Source organism: Rattus norvegicus, chromosome 4 (genome assembly GCF_021556685.1).
Source record: "Rattus norvegicus strain SHRSP/BbbUtx chromosome 4, alternate assembly SHRSP_T2T, whole genome shotgun sequence".
Taxonomy (NCBI): domain Eukaryota; kingdom Metazoa; phylum Chordata; class Mammalia; order Rodentia; family Muridae; genus Rattus; species Rattus norvegicus.
The window spans coordinates 155,427,100-155,444,141 of record NC_141537.1 but is presented as its reverse complement, the minus strand read 5'-3'; the positions used below and the strand labels follow the sequence as shown (position 1 = coordinate 155,444,141).

The 17,042-nt window shown below is 46.9% G+C and overlaps 1 protein-coding gene and 1 pseudogene across 9 annotated transcripts in view; both read right to left on the bottom strand.

Annotated features, from left to right (window-relative positions):
- Ninj2 (ninjurin 2) overlaps positions 1 to 17,042 on the bottom strand; it is a 100,764-nt gene that overhangs the window by 24,880 nt on the left and 58,842 nt on the right. Inside the window, exons 1-2 of one of the 9 annotated variants that reach the window (XM_087659143.1) lie at positions 11,790 to 11,942; positions 1,521 to 1,611 (exon numbers count right to left, since the gene is read on the bottom strand). The gene's annotated coding sequence lies outside the window, so the exon portion shown is untranslated. 9 annotated transcript variants of the gene reach the window in all.
- LOC147995040 (large ribosomal subunit protein uL4 pseudogene) lies at positions 6,257 to 7,499 on the bottom strand (annotated as a pseudogene).

Sequence of the window (17,042 nt, the reverse complement as noted above, 5' to 3'; positions counted from 1 at the left end):
AAAGCCATTTACCATAGAGACAGAAGAAAAGACAGTGAGAGGGAAGGGGTTTCATTTTATAAAGTGGATGATGGCCCTGTCGCCCTCTGCTCCAGTCTCTGGATCCAGAGCTGCGATGGCCCCTCCCACCCACTGTCTTTGTGAACAATGAGGGCAGCTGTGGGCCCTGTAGGGTGTGGGGCCCAGCAGTCCTGTACCTGATGTCAGGGCTCCCTGTAGCATCTGCGTTACCTCCTGCCTGCTGACAGCCCCTTGATAGGGCAAAAATAGCCCTGTCACGTCACATCACTGCTTCATACACGTCAACAACTTGCCTTGGCCATGGGTCCATCCTTTTCCTTTGCCATAACAGCTAAGCCCCCACTGTCTAGGCTGAATACAGACTCATCTGTCACCTTGGCCAGAAGGGAGGAGCAATTCTGACTGTAGATATTTCTGGAAGGGCAGTACTTAGGAGCTCGATACAGTTGATCATAAAACCAGAGGCTTTTGGCTGAGCTCTGGGTATCTGGAGGGACAGTGTTTGTTGTGGACGTCACTGAGGGAGTGTCAGGGTGTCATGGGCCTGGCTTCCCTCCCTCAGCTCCGTTTATCTTAACATGCAGCTGGCCTAGGGCTTTGTGGGAGTAGCCTGAGAGGGGTTTCTGCTAGCCTGGCCCCATTCGAATAGGAAAACCTCTGGACAGAGTGAACTGGCTGTAGTAGGTGGGCGTGAGAAATAACTGGTCACTTCTGAGCAAAGGGCCTGTTCTTACCAGTCCTTTGCTTTCCTCTTGCCTACTCACCCTCCCAGGACTCTTTAAACCTAAAGACTCAGAACCCCTATTACCAGCCAAAATTCCAACCCATTTACATTAGTGGTGGACTCCGGTTAATCTGTAACCAATGAAAGATGTGGACTTTGTGATCAGAACAGGGTCAAATTCAACTTTACTACTTATTGGGCAAGTGAAGTTGTCTGAGCCGTCAGGTTCTCTGTCACTGGGCTGCTCTGACAGATACTGTGTTGTCCTGGAGCCACACCAGTGTCCTGGGTTACTGGGGGAGTGCCACTGGAGCTCAAGGGGTTCACTGCTGATCTGCTTCTCTAGTCCTGTGAGCTGTCAGGAAAACGCTCTACCCCTGAGCGTCCTGTTTTGGATTTGACACAGTCTTACTACCGAGTTATCCAGGCTAGCTTCAAACTTGCAATCCTTCGCCTGCCTAGTGGCTGGGATTCCATGCTATAGTGTCACACCCAGCTATCCTGACTCACCTCGGGAATATTCAACAAAATGGTCCTGAGCAACAGGACAACACTGTCAGGTGATCTTCTGGGAGACAGTATTTCCTGAACCACAGCGATTGGATTCGTGATCGATTATATCTGTCTGTTCTGTTTAAGATGAGATCAGGGGTTGGGGATTTAGCTCAATGGTAGAGTGCTTGCTTAGCAAGCGCAAGGCCCTGGGTTCGGTCCCCAGCTCCGGGGGGGAAAAAAAAAAAAAGATGAGATCAATCTCACCGTCCCTCAGGCTTACCTCCCACTCCTGAGCTGGAGAGACCTTCCTGACCCCTGTTCCTCTGACGGCTCTGATTAGAGGCCGGCAGCCAGGTTCTCGAACTGGAGCTCTAAAAGAAAATTTACTTTTGAGGCAGAGGTAGAGTTGCTTCCCTATAATCCCAGCACTTGGGAGGCGAAGGCAGGGGGATTATGAATTTAACATCAGCCTGTGCTTTAAAACGAAACCCTGTCTCAGTGAAGGAATCAGAAGATAAGTAAGCAGAAGAGACCAGTCGTTGCGGAAGAGCAAGCCTGGCTTACCTCCCTCCCTTCCGCTCTTACTGCGGGATGCTCTTTCTTTTCTGTCGTGTGCTCTCTTGCCACATGGTGCCACCTACCGTGAGTCCCTCAGCAGAAGCAATGTCAGTGCTATGCCTTTACATGTTTACAGATTTGAGTTAAACTCCTTTCTTTCTTCCTTTTTTCTTTTTTCCTTTTGTTTTTCAAGACAGTGTTTTACACAGCTCAGGTAGGCTTCAGACTCACTAAGTAGCCAGGCTGACCTTGAACTCCGGATTCTGCTATCTCTACTGCCAAAGTTCTAGGATTATAGGCATGTGCCATCATTCTAGGCGGCCACTCTTCTTTATAAAGTACCCAGCATGGGACATTTTGTTACAGCAACACAAAACAGGCCATGACGTCATGCCTCTCCACTGTAAAATTACTCCCCGATATCTACACTCTACTTTGGGGGGAGTAAAATCAGCCCACATTAAAGAAGAATGCTGAGGACTTTTTATTATTTTTAGAGTTCTTGCATGTACATGTGCACACCAGAAGAAGGCATCAGATACCATTATAGATGGTTGTGAGCCACCATGTGGTTGCTGGGAATTGAACTCAGGACCTTTGGAAGAGCAGCCAGTACTCCTAACCGCTGAGCCATCTCTCTAGCCCCCACTGAAGACTTTTTATTATGAATAACTCCTAACAATGTTCACAAGTCATCTGATGTGATTGCATGTGAAGTCAGCGCTCTTACCATTCACCCACACCACAGTCGGTGACTATGTCTCAATTCTGCCTAACCTACCTTGCAATTTATGTGTTACACAAATCAAGCCGCTTGTCCTGCAGAGCCACTCATGGTGAGGTATTTAGCCTATAAGATGACCTCCTGATGTTCACACCCTGTCCTGTCCCTTCCCACACTGAATCTGGCTCATCTGCTCAACCAACAGGAATGCTGTATTTCTGGTGCTGGGCAGTTTTCAGGGCAGCGTCATAGAAGGCATTGTTCCTGTTTGCTGTCTTTTGAATTCCTTGCTGCCACGTCATCAGTCTAACATCCTATGTAGATGTCAAGGGACTGAATCTTCAACAGGAAGTTGCCACTCTTGGCTAACCAGCCAGTCATGTGCAGGGGCCTTCCTTTTCTTTCTTTTTTTTCCTTCCTTCCTTCCTTCCTTCCTTCCTTCCTTCCTTCCTTCCTTCCTTCCTTTCTTCCTTTCTTTCGAGATAGAGTTTAGCTTTGTTAGTCAAGCTGCCTCAAACTCCTGGGAAGCAATCCTCCTGCCTCAGGAGTGATGGGGACTGCAGGTATATCTATTGCACCACTCCAGGCCTGAGCAAGCAATCCGGAGAGTGGCCCCTTATACGCAGTCAAGCCTCTAGAGATTCAGGGCCTGGCTGACATCCTGAGTACAATCCTGTGGGCTTCAAAGGCAGAACCACTCCTGAATTTCACCCCACAGAAGCTCTCTGCTTCTCTGCTTGCTGTGTTGCCTGTGCCCACTGGCTAGATTTGAGTGGTGTACAGACTCAGGGTTCGTTTGGGGGAGGAGTTGCTTCGCCAGCACATCTGGTAGTGACGCACTGAACACATAATTCTCCATCACAGGTACTTTCCTCGCAGCGTGGCGAGACGTTATGGTGTACTGTCAGTCTATACCTTTGCTCTTGGTAAGGCGTCCCCACTCCCACCCCTAGCTGCTTTTGGCGTCTTGTTTATCATTTCCTACCTTTACCTCACTGTGCTTAGGTGTGGGTTTCCAGCGCCTCCTTTCCCTTTCTTTGTGTGCGTGGTACACGGATGTGTGCATGTGGGCCTTCATGGCTGCCAGAGGGTGCACATGTCTGAGGATGCATGTGTGGAAAACAAGCCACAAGTCTTCAAAAGGTTCAACAAGGGTGACAACCCCTGGGTTTCCACCCAAGGAAAACGAAAACATGCCCAGTGAGCCACCCGTAATCCCAGTAACTTGGGAGGCTGAGGCAGGAGGATCACTATGAGTTTGAGGAGACCTTGACTTCATAATGATTTTGAAGAAGACTCTGGAATATATTTTTTAAAAGAAAAAAATAAAGTAATCCTTGTCTCTATAGACATAATAAGACAAAGGGAAAAAAAAAAGGGTCCAGCAAGATGACTCAGTGGGTAAAAGTTGAGCTCAATGCTGCCAAATCTGATGACCTGAGTTTTCTTCCCAGAACCTTTGGTGGAAGGAGACCAACCATCTTAATCTCTACATGCACAACACGTACTTCTGACACCCACCTCACAAAATAAGTACCTAAATAAATAAATGTAATAAGCATTTTCCAATTAAAAAAGAAAAAGGAAAGCCAGACAGGGGTGTAGCTCAGCTGACACTTGTTTAGCACACACTAGGTCTTGCCTAGCACACACTAGGTCTTGCCTAGCACACACTAGGTCTTGTCCAGCACACACTAGGTCTTGTTTAACACACACTAGGTCCTGGGCTCCACCTCTGCATCATACAAGGTGGGCATGGAGGTAATGCCTGTAATCCTGACACCTGGGTGGAGGAAACAGGAGGATCGTCAATTCAATTCAATTCATCCTCTGCTCTGTAGCCCTTCCAGTTGGCCTTATGCCTTAGAGGAAGAACCTAGATGCTTCCTGGTGCAATGAGGAGTAAGACAAGGCACTGTCCCTGCTTCTCTGAAATGCACTGCTTCTCAGGCTCTGAGGCATGGGGCTTCAAAACGCTGTGCTATGTGAGTAGCTGGACATGGAAGGCGGAAGTACATGCCCAGAAGAGGAAACGCTGCAGAGACGGGAGATGGGTTAGGAGATACCTAGGACTAGAAGTGAGAAGGACATGAATGTAAGACTTCCTTCCCTTCTTTCTCCCCTCCTCCCTTCTCTCTTTCCTTCCTTCCTTCTCTCTTTCCTTCTTTCCTTCTTTTCCTCTTCCTTCCTTTCTCCTTCTTTTCTTCTTCCTTCCTTTCTCCTTCCTTCCTTCCTCCTTCCTTTCTCCTTCCTTCCTTCCTCCTTCCTTTCTCCTTCCTTCCTTCCCTCTTTCCTTCCTTTCTCCTTCCTTCCCTCTTTCCTTCCTTCCTTTCTTCCTTCCTTTCTCTTTCTTTCCCTCTTTCCTTCCTTTCTCCTTCCTTCCCTCTTTCCTTCCTTCCTTTCTTCCTTTCTCTTTCCTTCCTTCCTTTCTCCTTCCTTCCTTCCTTCCCTCTTTCCTTCCTTCCTTTTCCTGACTTTGGAAACAGCCTTACACTATAGCTCAAACCAGCTTGAAACTCACTAAGTAGCCCAGGCTAGCTTCAACCTCCTGTCCCCAGGCCTTCAGTGAGAGGTGGGGGTCTCATGAGTCCTTCCCCTACACACAGTGGCCTGCTGATGGGCCCAGTCTTATGCTGTAGCCACAGCTGCAGTGTGTCTGTTGTACGTCCTGTCCAGGAGACTCTGTTTCAGAGGGCTCTGCCCCAGTTTTTTACATTGGTTTTGGCCCCTTCTCCATGATATCCTCTGTGGAGACACTTGGAGCAGACATCTGTACACACTGATGCGCAGTGGTAACATGGACCCCAGAAGTCATGAGCAAAACTAAATCCTTCCTTGCTTTAGTTATTGCCCACCCCCTTTTTAGAAAGAATAATTAATTCACACATTACAAGGGAGCAACAGACTGGGCGGCAACTGTACTGCCTGTCCCTTAGAGTTATTTCTGTCAGGAATTTTAGTCACTATGAAAAGTCTAGCACAGTAATCTACATGTGATCTTAGCCAAAGGCTGTAAAGTGATTGAAAAGCTTCCATCACAAATCTTTTTAACAATTACTCTGAATAAAGTTGTGTGTGTAACACTGGCTGGGTGTATTTACGACTTTCAATTTTAGGTAATACCTCACTCTGTAGCCCAGGCTGGCCTGGGGCTGGCTCCCTTGGTAGGCCAGGCTGGTCTTGACCTTGTCCTGATCCTCTGGCTCTAGCCTCCCCTGTGCTGGAATTGCAGACAGATGCTTTCTGGCGGGGCTAAGAATCTCAATACTCTGAGATCAATCAAAAGCCAGTCCGAGATGAAGTCGGTCGGTTTCTAGGATGTTCTAGGTTGTGGGCTCCTGGGTGATGTCTGGTGACCTTAGGAGAGTCAGTTACCCTGCCTCCACCTCCATTTCTTGTGTATGCAAAGAGAACAGTTACAATGTCTTCTGTGGAAGCTGGAGGAGAGCTGCGTCCATGCGTACACAGGGCTGGTGGGAAGTACCTGCTGTCATCCTATGCTGTCCATGGCTGGCTGTTGGAGTATCTGTCACGTCTCCCTTTATATACTCTACCACTGAGAACACAGCAATGTATAAGAACTCTAACTTGACCCTGACGGACTTACAGGTAATGAGGAACCATGGGGGAAAGTAGACCAGGGAACCGGCATAAAGGCCAAGCAGTATCACATTACACAAAGGAAGTACTTTATACCATAGGTTCCTGACTTCAAGTGACTCCGCTTTGATTCATTTCTATTTTTTCCCTCACTGTATCATTGATTTATTCTAATAGGCTGTTTCTATTTGCTCTCTGGAATTTAACAAATTTTAAAAGTTTATGCAGCAGGCTTTTTTTCTTCCGCGGTAGGTTTCTTCTCTGTTAGTTTCCTGGTAACCACCTTTCCCCCTGCGGGCTTCTTTCCTTTCTTGCCTACACAGGCTTCTTGTCTGCAGCCCCCTTCTCTGGAGCGATCTTCTCGGATTTGGCAGCCAGCTGCCGCTTCCGGTTTTTTCACCGGAAGTTTGTGATTTCTGGCCTGACGGAGAATGGTTTTCGTGAGCATAGTCTTTGCTAAGGGTTCAGCTTCAACGTGATCCTCGGGCTCTTCCGTAGATTCTTCTTCAAGACTCTGCGCTGAATCTTCTTGCGTGGTGCGCGGAGGGCTCTTTGGCTCTCTGGGCTTTTCAAGATTCTGTTAAGGTCTGTGTTCGTCACCTTGTGCATGGGAAGGTTATGGTTACTCTTGGGGAAAGCAGCCTTACGCCAAGTGCCATACAACCCATCCGACTTCCGGAAAGCACTTTCAGTCCAAATGCAGGAGCAAGCTTGCATACATTAAGCAAAGCAATACCATTATCTTCATTTAGATGATGCAGGGGTCCCCTGCGCTGGATCTGCTGTCAGTTTCTCATTTTGCCCTTGCCAACTCTCATTCTCTGGGAGGCATAGACCTTTGCGATGTCATTTCAAGCTTTAAGTTTCTTAAGCAGCTGAACAGCCTCCTTGGTCTTCTTGTAACTTCCAACTTTATCTTCAACCACCCAACGTAGTTCAGGAATGTCCTCAGCATGGTGGCCTTTAGACATCACCAAAGCTGGTGAGGCTGAGGCAGCCAGGGCAGAACAGATTCCATATCGTTTTGGGGTTGTGTTCATTCTGAGGTGCCAACGATGCCAGGTTTTGGTTGGTGCAAACATGCGCCCCCATGACACATATTTCCAGAGGCACCCTGGCCAGAACATTGGGTCCCACCACCTCGAACTTTTGGAATTCCAGTCACAGCTCTGCCAGTACCCCAAGGCTCAGCACTGGTCAGATGACCTGCTAATTCACTGGTGGCACAGGGCTGTTGTTTTTCCTCAAGTTGGTGTGAACGAAGTTCACAATATCCGGTAGAATGGGAACTTTGAACACAGCTGGCAAAGTGACGTTCTTGCCAGATGACTCCCCCTTTTCAGAGTACACTGACATAAGGGGATGGGCACAAGGCATGATGGGGAGAGGAGAAGGTCATGCTCACATTCCTCTCTACCCGGCTGCTCCCATAGGAAAAGGTTGACTTAATTTTTAAAAAGTGTTTCTTAGTGGTTGTGAGTATGGTGTGTGTGTGTGTGTGTGTGTGTGTGTGTGTGTGTGTGTGTGTGTGTGTGTGTGTGTTAGGGCGGGGGGCATGCATGTTGCACAGAGGTCAGATGGCAGGTCTTAGGAACCCATTTTCTCCTTCCAACCAGGGGATCAAGAGGCAGGAAGTCCCCCCCCACCCCACCCCCCCCCCCACCCCACCCCTGCTAAACTATCCTGCTGGCCCCCAGCTTATGATTTGTTACTTCAAACAGTCGTAAGTATTCAGTAGAAAACACCTGGCATTTCCTTACTTTGCTGGACCACCATTATATCTAAGTTCTGGTGGTGCTGGGCCTCTGTCAAGGGCAGCCCTGCAGAGCTGGGATGGGCAGAGGTTTGTTACAGGAGACACACTTTTTTTTTTTTTTTTAAGTTTCTTTTTTTTTTTTTTTTTTTTAAATTAACTTGAGTATTTCTTATATACATTTCGAGTGTTATTCCCTTTCCCGGTTTCCAGGCAAACATCCCCCTCCCCCCTCCCCTTCCTTATGGGTGTTCCCCTCCCAACCCTCCCCCCATTGCCGCCCTCCCCCCATAGACTAGTTCACTGGGGGTTCAGTCTTAGCAGGACCCAGGGCTTCCCCTTCCACTGGTGCTCTTACTAGGATATTCATTGCTACCTATGGGGTCAGAGTCCAGGGTCAGTCCATGTATAGTCTTTAGGTAGTGGCTTAGTCCCTGGAAGCTCTGGTTGCTTGGCATTGTTGTAAGGAGACACACTTTTACTCGATGAGATTCCCCATTAAATGGCAGGTTTTGGGGCTGTGCCTTCCTGGTAAGTAAAGGTGGATCAGATAATAGGATGGAGTAAAGAAATTTTACCAGGAGCAGGGTGCAGTAGCACACATCTGTAATCTCAGAATTTGGGATGGTGGTGGGCTGGAGGGCAGTCTACACTGCATAGTATGTCTTGGTCTTAAATGTGTGTGCAGATGGGGCGGTTGAGACAATGCAGGGCAACTGAATTTCTTTCCTTTGACCATTGATCAAAAATTCCATAAAGCTAGGCCTCTTAGAGGTCAAAGAAAAGAATATATTTTGGAATTGATAATAGTGTTTGGGGACTTACGATGGAGTTTCCATTAGCAACAGACACTTCTGTCTTCTCATTTAATCTTTACTTTTGACAGAACTGAGGATAAACCCATAGTCCCACAAATACGATTCTCTGCCTCTGAGTCACAGTCCAGCCCAACACTCAGGTGGAGTCTTGCAGGCCTTTGCAGCACCGAAGGTGAAGCCAACCGCACTAGGGGTGTGAACCAACTTGGCGCCACGGGCAGGTGGGTATGGGGAGGACCCCTGGACTGTAGAGGTGGGAGAGTCTAGAAGCCCTTGCGGTTGTGGAAGCCCTCTAAAGTAGTGATGCCCTTTCTCCCGTGAAGTGCCTTTCAGGATTCCAGCAGGATTTGTCTGTGGAACTGCTTCATTGGTGTGAGTGGGAGATCCCCTTCCGAGACAGATTAATCTTCCATATATGAAAACATTTCACAGGCATCTACAGATAAGCTTCCTGTCAAGAAATGAGCTTGGTAATCAATGAGGGAGAGAAAGAGCTGCTTCCGGCAGAGTCCATGTGAGGTTGCGGTGTGCAAACCTGTAGCTGTCATTCTCTCTGTGTGTAGAAATGTGCAGATAGGGCTTTGCCAATGACCTGCCTTTAGAGTGCTTGCTTCCCTACTTGAGTCCAGCTCACGTATCCTTCCACACTTCCCTCGGTCCTCTGTTTATTAGGGAGCAATGTCTACAGCTATGTACCCCCATTCTTGCTCTTTCTCTAACTCTACCAAGGGTTGACTGGGCTGACCAGTGGTACCGTCTTGTATATACAGAGAGTATGAATGGTATGGACCTAGCCATAGGCCACTTCAAAGAAAGAGTTCACTAGTGACTCAGCCTAGACTGGTGAGGAGAAAGGGAGGGAGATGTTCATGCCTCTAGGTCTTCTGTGCCACGACAAAACGCCTGATGAAATTTTCTCAAAGAAGAAAGATTTGTTTTGTCTCATTGTTTTGGAAATTTTAGTCCGTGGTCACAGGCTCTATCGCTGTGAGCCCGTGGTGAGGCAACGAGAAATAGTGGGGAGCACGGGTACAGCATGGTGGCCAAGAAGTAGAGAGAGAAAGAGGTCAAGGACAAGACAGACAAGACACAGTCCCTGAGGACACACTGTTCCATTGTGTCCTAAGTTTCTATTGCCTCCCAAATGTCTATCAAACTAAAGGCTCATCAACAAAGGAGTCCACTGGCAGGACGGACCTGCTTGGGATGCCTGCAACAGGGACTAAGCGTTCACACTCAGGCCTGGGAACACTTCTGGTCCACCCCATAACAGCACCCGAAATGTTCTCTTCTCCTGGATCCTCATCTCCAATGGTGGGCACCACTGCCTTAACAGAAAGTTTAAGCGTGTATGTGTCCATAATTTAAAGAAATATTTTGGACAAGAATATATCTTTTTTTTTCTTTTTCTTTTTTTCGGAGCTGGGGACCAAACCCAGGGCCTTGCACTTGCTAGGCAAGCGCTCTACCACTGAGCTAAATCCCCAACCCCTGTATCTTTTTTTTTTTTTAATAAGTAGAAAAATGTTAAAATGGACAAAATATAAATTTCAAAAGTGTCTCCTCTTCAGTCAATTGTTTTGAAATGCTTTAAAAATGCCAAGCTTTCCAAGCCAGAAGTGAAGGTACAAAGCTGGTACCCAGCACCCAGGAAGCGAAGGCAGGAAGACTTTGAGTTTGAGGCCAGCCTGGTCTATGCAAGTTCCAGGCTAGATTGCTCTTTCTGCTTTAAGCAGTAGCTTCATTGTAGAAATTGATTCTAGGAAAGAACCAGGGCTGGGTGCAAAGGGGCACCTTTAGAAGTGTCCATTATGACAAGTTTACTAGTGTCTTTTGTTTTGAGAACTCTCCCATAACTCAAGCTAGCTCAAGCTGGCTTTGTGTCTAAGGCTACCCCTGAGCTACTTATCTTCCAGCCTCCATCTCCCAAGGGCTGGATGTACCACCATACCCAGCGCATACGGCGTTTTACAATAGTGAAAACTGGGTACATCCAGTATAGGGATTGACTAAATGAATTAGATTACAGTTATTGGGCTATTGTTATTGGTTATTTCTGTCATATAGATATAGATTAGATAGAGAAATGATATAGATAATATAGTACTCAGACCTTTACATAACGAGCACACATTTTACTTCAGAACGACACTGTCAGCTTGCTTAGCTATTATGATTGGTTATAAAAAAATATTTATGGTGACATGTGTATTATCTAAATAATTTCATTAAACTCCAAATATCATCCAAATAATTTAAAATTGTCCCAAATGGGGGACTCCGATGCAGTATATGTGGAGAAAAGGTTAAATATGAAAATGTTAGCTATTGTTGTTTCTGAGGAGTCAGATTATAGGTTATTTTGATTTTGTGGGTATTATTTCTAAAACTTTCAATGATCCTATAATAAACATATATTAGTTTGTAGTCATGTTTTAAAATAAATATATTAAGGCTTTTTAAAAAAGTCACTTAACAAGAGATGATAATTGGGCTGGAGAGATGACTCAGTGGTTAAGAGCACTGGATGCTCTTCCAGAGGTCCTGAGTTCAACTCCTAGCAACTACATGGTGGCTCACAACCATCTGTATTGAGGTCTGATGCCCTCTTCTGGTGTGCCTGAAGACAGCGACAGTGTACTTACATACATTAAATAAATAAATCTTTTTTGAGAGAGAGAGAGAGAGAGAGAGAGAGAGAGAGAGGGAATAATAATAATAATAATACACTAAGTAGATATTGGCGGGTTATCCCAGTCCTAGAAATGGTCTCCTAGCCACCAGTTGTTGGCCCTGCATCCAGCTCTGCTAGACTTTGTATGACCTCTGAGCCTGGCAGCTCCACTCAGACATAAATCTATGGTTCAGAGAGGAGCTCACAGCATGACTATGCATGGCTTCATGAGGTCTGAGCCCTGACCTCAGCAGAGTTAGAGGAAGTAAGCCCTGTGAAATCCACTAAGATATGAAGAGTGAGGGCCCTGCGTCTAGCATGCTGGAGGGGGTCTCATTTTCCTGGTCTTACTAGCATCAGGGTGTGCATTACCGTGACTGACGCTTGCGTACCTCAGGCATCATTCCCACCTCCTTACCCACCTGGCAGGGCGCTAGCCTTCTGCCTACGCTGGTTAGTGTCTGAGTCTTGGGGAATGTGCCAGAAGCAAGTTGGCATCCAGATTCACATTAGTGTCTCCTCCAGCCTCCTGAGCAGCTGGGGCCCCTTGGCTGCTGTCACTCAGGTCTGAATTCCTGAAATCAAAGTGTGGGAGGTCTTAAGAGATGGGTCCTTCGGGGAGACTTGCAGTGAAGTGCTCAAGGCTGCATGCAAGAGAAGGTGATCAGGGTTGTAAGAGAGATGGGGTGGGGAGACAGGATTTGAAATTAGATTAATGGCCAAAGAGTGGAACCATTAGGCTTCCTACCTTTTTCTCTACTCATTAAGGATGTTCTAATTTATGTAGTTTTGAGACGGGTTCTCGTAGTCCAGGCTGACCTTGAATTTGCTATGTAGTTTAGGTTGGCCTTAAGTGGTCCATTATCCTCCATCCATCTCCCCAGTAGTGGGATGATAGGAAAAGCCTGCCCTACCATTTAAGCCGTAAAAAAATAAGCTTGAGTTCTCAAGAGGAATAAAACACCTCGGAATCCTCTGGTAGTTAAAGCAGCCCTCTCCTAGCTGGGAGGTCTCTGTCTTTTGGGAGACATAGAAAGCCAAGTGCTTGCTCCTAGCTTCCAGCATTGCAACTGGCTTCCCACCGCATTGCTGTGGCTGGTCGTGGCCACCGTATTGAACACAATATTGCTGAATGAACTAGCTTTGCACCCTCACTTTACTTGCCAATAGGTGGGTGCTGTCTGTATTATTTGCTAGCAGTAGAAGTTGTTCTTTTTTTTTTTTTTTTTTTTTTCGGAGCTGGGGACCGAACCCAGGGCCTTGTGCTTGCTAGGCAAGCGCTCTACCACTGAGCTAAATCCCCAACCCCAGTTGTTCTTTTTTTTAAAAGTAACTATTAGGAAGAAAAGAAATTATTTCCTTGTAAAAGTTATTATTTTATTGTTGTCTTTTATATATATGGATATTTTACCTGCACATGTATCATGTCTGTGCCTGGAGACTATGAATGCCAGAAGAGGGTACAGGATCCTCTGGAGTTACAGGTGGTTGTGAGCCACCATGTGGGTGCTGGCAATCAAACCTGGGTCCTCTGGAAGAGCAGCTAGTGCTCTTAACTACTAACCCACCTTTCCAACCTCAGAAATAATTTATTTCTTAATGTTTTGTTTAATTTATTCTTTAAATTTGTGTGTCTGTTTATACATTCACGCACACCCAAATGCATGAGGGCTTTAGGGGCTAGTGAGAGTGTTAGAATACCCAGGGATGGAGTACACTAGCTGGTTGTGAGTATGGTTGTGAGCAGTGTGACCGGAGCTGGAAACAAGTCTCCAGCTGTCTGCAAGAGAAGCCCATGACCCCTGCACCCTCCCTGTAGCCCCATGGAAAAGAAATCGCCACCATGGGAAGAAGAGTGCAGAATCAAAGCCAGTTCCCTCATCTTTCTGAAGTGATAACAATCAGTGATGATATTGACATTCCCTAATGAAGCCAGTGACAGTTCTTCAAGTGAATGACCTTCAGATAAGAATCCACATGTCACTCAGACACATCCCGATAATGTGGTGACTGAGAAGTGTCATACACATATCGAAGGCTTCCAAGGACAGTGACACTGAGGACCTGAATCTTGGCACAGTGTACCAGCTCCAGAGACTCCATTGTTATGGCTCTGTTGAGATACAACTCACAAACCATGATTCATGCATTAAAGCAAATAATTTGACGATTTTTCATATGTCACAGAGTTCTACAACACTGCCACAATCAACCATCTGAATATCTCCTACCCATGGCATACCACTTATTCATTCATTCATTCATATTCTCTCTTTCTGTCTCTCTGTTTCTGTCTCTGTATCTCTCACTCACACTTTGATCTTCCTCCTCCTCTTCCTCTTCCTCCTTCTCCTCCTCTTCCTCTTCTTCCTCCTCCTTCTCCTCCTCTTCCTCTTCTTCCTCCTCCTTCTCCTCCTCTTCTTCTTCTTCCTCCTCCTTCTCCTCCTCTTCCTCTCCCTCCTCTTCCTCCTCTTCTTCCTCTTCCTCCTCTTCTGCCTCTCCTTCTTTCGGTTTTTGGTCTTTTGAGACAAAGTTTCTCTGTCAATAGCCCTGGCTGTCTTGGAACTCACATTGTAGACCAGGCTAGCTTTGAACTCGCAGAGATCTACTTGCCTCCCAAATGCTGGGATCAAAGGCATGCCCTACCACACACCTAGCTACATCCAGCTTTTTTGAGACAGGATTTCAATATGTACAGTAGGCTAGCCTTAAACTCACTGTGTAGTCCCAGGCTAGCTCCAAACCCAAGGCAATCAATCCTCTTGCCTCTACCATGTGCCAGCTGACATGTGCCAGCATGCTCAGCTAAGACCCAGTAGAATCCAGGTTAGTTAGAGTCCAGCATTCCTGAGCCACAATGTGTGCAAGTTCTTGTCAGATTGGCCCTAGTCAGGTTTGGTGATGTACATCTGGAATCTCAAAACTGAGGAAGTGGAAGCAAGAGGGTTAGGAATTCACGATCATCCTCAGCTACAGAACACGTTCAAACTCACTTGGGCTACACGAAACCTTGTCTTAAGCAACTAAAGAGGACGAATGCTGGTCTTTTTTTTTTTTTTTTTCCTGGCAGTTTGAGAGGGGACATGAGCTATGAGACAGGAGCAGATGTGTGGTGGTTGAGACAGAATTGGAGACATCTGGCCCAAAGTCTCCATTCTGAGCAGTGCTCCCTCTCCTCTGCTATCCTCTAGAAAATGGGTTTGGGGTTTCTTCCCTACTGGGGTATGGATCCAGACGGGTGTCTGGTCAGAAGGATTAGCTAGAACTGGGCCTGGTAGAACAGGGCCGTAATTCCAGTTTTCACGGATGGGGTGGGGCCGTGGCAGGAAGACCCCAAGTTCAAGGCCAGCCTGAGCTGCACAGTGAACCCTGTCTTAAAGGAAAACCAAATGTTCACAGAAAGGAAAACAGAGATAAAGACAAGGGGGAGTTAGATGCAAAGTTTAAGAAAATGAAAGAATCCAGTCACAAGGCTAAAGAGCCCAGGAACAGAATTCCAGATGAGAAAGAAAAGGCAAGACGATCCAGACCTTTAGAAATGATTGACGATCCACACCTTTAGAAATGATTGACGATCCACACCTTTAGAAATGATTCCGATTTTTTTGCCCTAGAGCAGAGGACATAAATTTTCAGGTACAAAGTCCTGGCCCACTGTCCATTTCAGTGAGTGAGAAAGATGTGCCCACCGCAAGGGGCATTACGATGACCTTTAGAACTGGAGGTAACAATCTAAAGCTTTCAGACTAGTGGGTCTCGCCTTCCTAATGCTGCAGCCCTTTAATACAGTTCCTCATGTTGTGGTGACCCCCCAAGCATAAAATTATTTCGTTACTACTTCATAACTGTCTTTTTGCTACTGTTGGGAATTGTAATGTAAATAGCGCATATGCAGGATATCTGATATATGACCTTGCATTCCACAGGTTGAGAAAAAGTGCAAAAGACAGAAGACTGGCGTGGGTGTAACCGTGGCTGCACTAGAAGCTGAGTGTAAGGGTGATTTTATTTACCTCAGCACGTAGACACTGCATTGTGCACTGCCTGTGCTTGCTGTCCCACACGCACGCGCACACACACGCACACTAACTTTTTTTGTTTTGTTTATTTTAAGAAAGGTCTGTGGCCATCAGAACCCCGCGTTTCAATTCATTATGAAGCCCAGTTACACTCTTGCCCCTTTGGCATTGTGACACCCCATCTCCCTGCAATAAATTCTTCTGGCTTCACAGTTCCCCAGTGGATTTGAGCCATCGACAACCAAGATTTCTCCAGAAACCTTTTTGATTCAAGCAACTCAAACCAGCAAGCTCAGCATTACCTGAGCGTTTATCACAAACCCTGCCTTTGGCCTCCGCCTAGACCCATCCAATCAGAATATTTTTCCCGTTTTGTTTCGGTGCTTGGGATGGAACTGAGCCTTGCACAGACTGGATGAGCCACTGAGCCACATCCTAGAGCTGAAGAACCTGACTTTGTTTTTAGATTTATTTATTCTATTTTATGGGTATTTTGCCTGCATCTGTGCACCATATGCGTGCCTGATGTTCAGAAGAGGGCATCAGATCCCTAGGAACTGGAGTATCGATGGTTGTGAGTCACTTATGTGGGTGCTGAGAACCAAACCTGGGTCCTCTGAAAGAGTGTTAAGTTCTCTTAACCACAGAGCCAACTCTCCAACCCCTAGTGCCTGCATTATAGAGGAACTTGGGTCCCAGGCCATATGTATATCTATTAAAGTCTGAGGTGTGCTTCACCTGCTGTTCAAGGTAGCATGCTGGGCATACCAGAGATAGCTGACCCTAAATACCTGACCTGCCAGGCATGGTGGTGCATGCCCGTAATCCCAGCTTTTAGGAGGTAAAGCTAAGGGAACCTAAAGTTCACAGTTATCTCACCTAACCCCTACCAGAACCCCCACTTACCCCATCCTGGGGTTACAGGAGACCCTGAACTACAGGAGTCAAATGGCAGCCCTAGACCACATTACTAAAGCATGCACAGGACTAAAAGGGCAGAAAGCACATTGGATCAGCAGGGCTTCAGCTCTATGCAGGAAGCCATAGGTTAGTCAGGTCAAGTGTCAGTGGGAACCATTAAGTAAAAATCACCTCTCAAGTGTGGTTGTGAATGAATGACCAGTGACTGTCAACATCCTGCTGACCCGGGCTGGGTGCTGGGCTAAGGCTGCCTTCTTGGCAGAGAGAGCCTTCTGCCCCTGTGCTCAGGAAGTGGGCAGACTGAGTTAGCCGCTGCTAATCGCTTTTTCAGACAGAAACCTGTGGCCTACAGGACTAGGGGAAAGGAAAAGGGGACAGAAAGGAGGCTGGGGGCCGCTGTGGGGGTGGAGTAGGAAATAACATTCCCATTCTCGGCCGCAGCTGGTTGCCTCCCACCACTTTTCCTGGTTGAGGTCCTCTGGCAGTGAGCCACAGTCTTTGTGCTGTGGGTGCCACCCCCGTTTAGAATGAAAGGCAGGGCTGTAAAGACAGGCGGGAGGAAATGAACTTGTGGACAGCTGATGTCCCAGCTCAGCCTCCCTGTTCCGTGACTAAGAAGACGAAGAAGAGGGGGAGGAGAAGGAGAAGGACACACACACACACACACACACACACACACACGCACGCACACTCGTGCATGCACGCATATGCAGAGAGAGAGAGACAGAGAGAGAG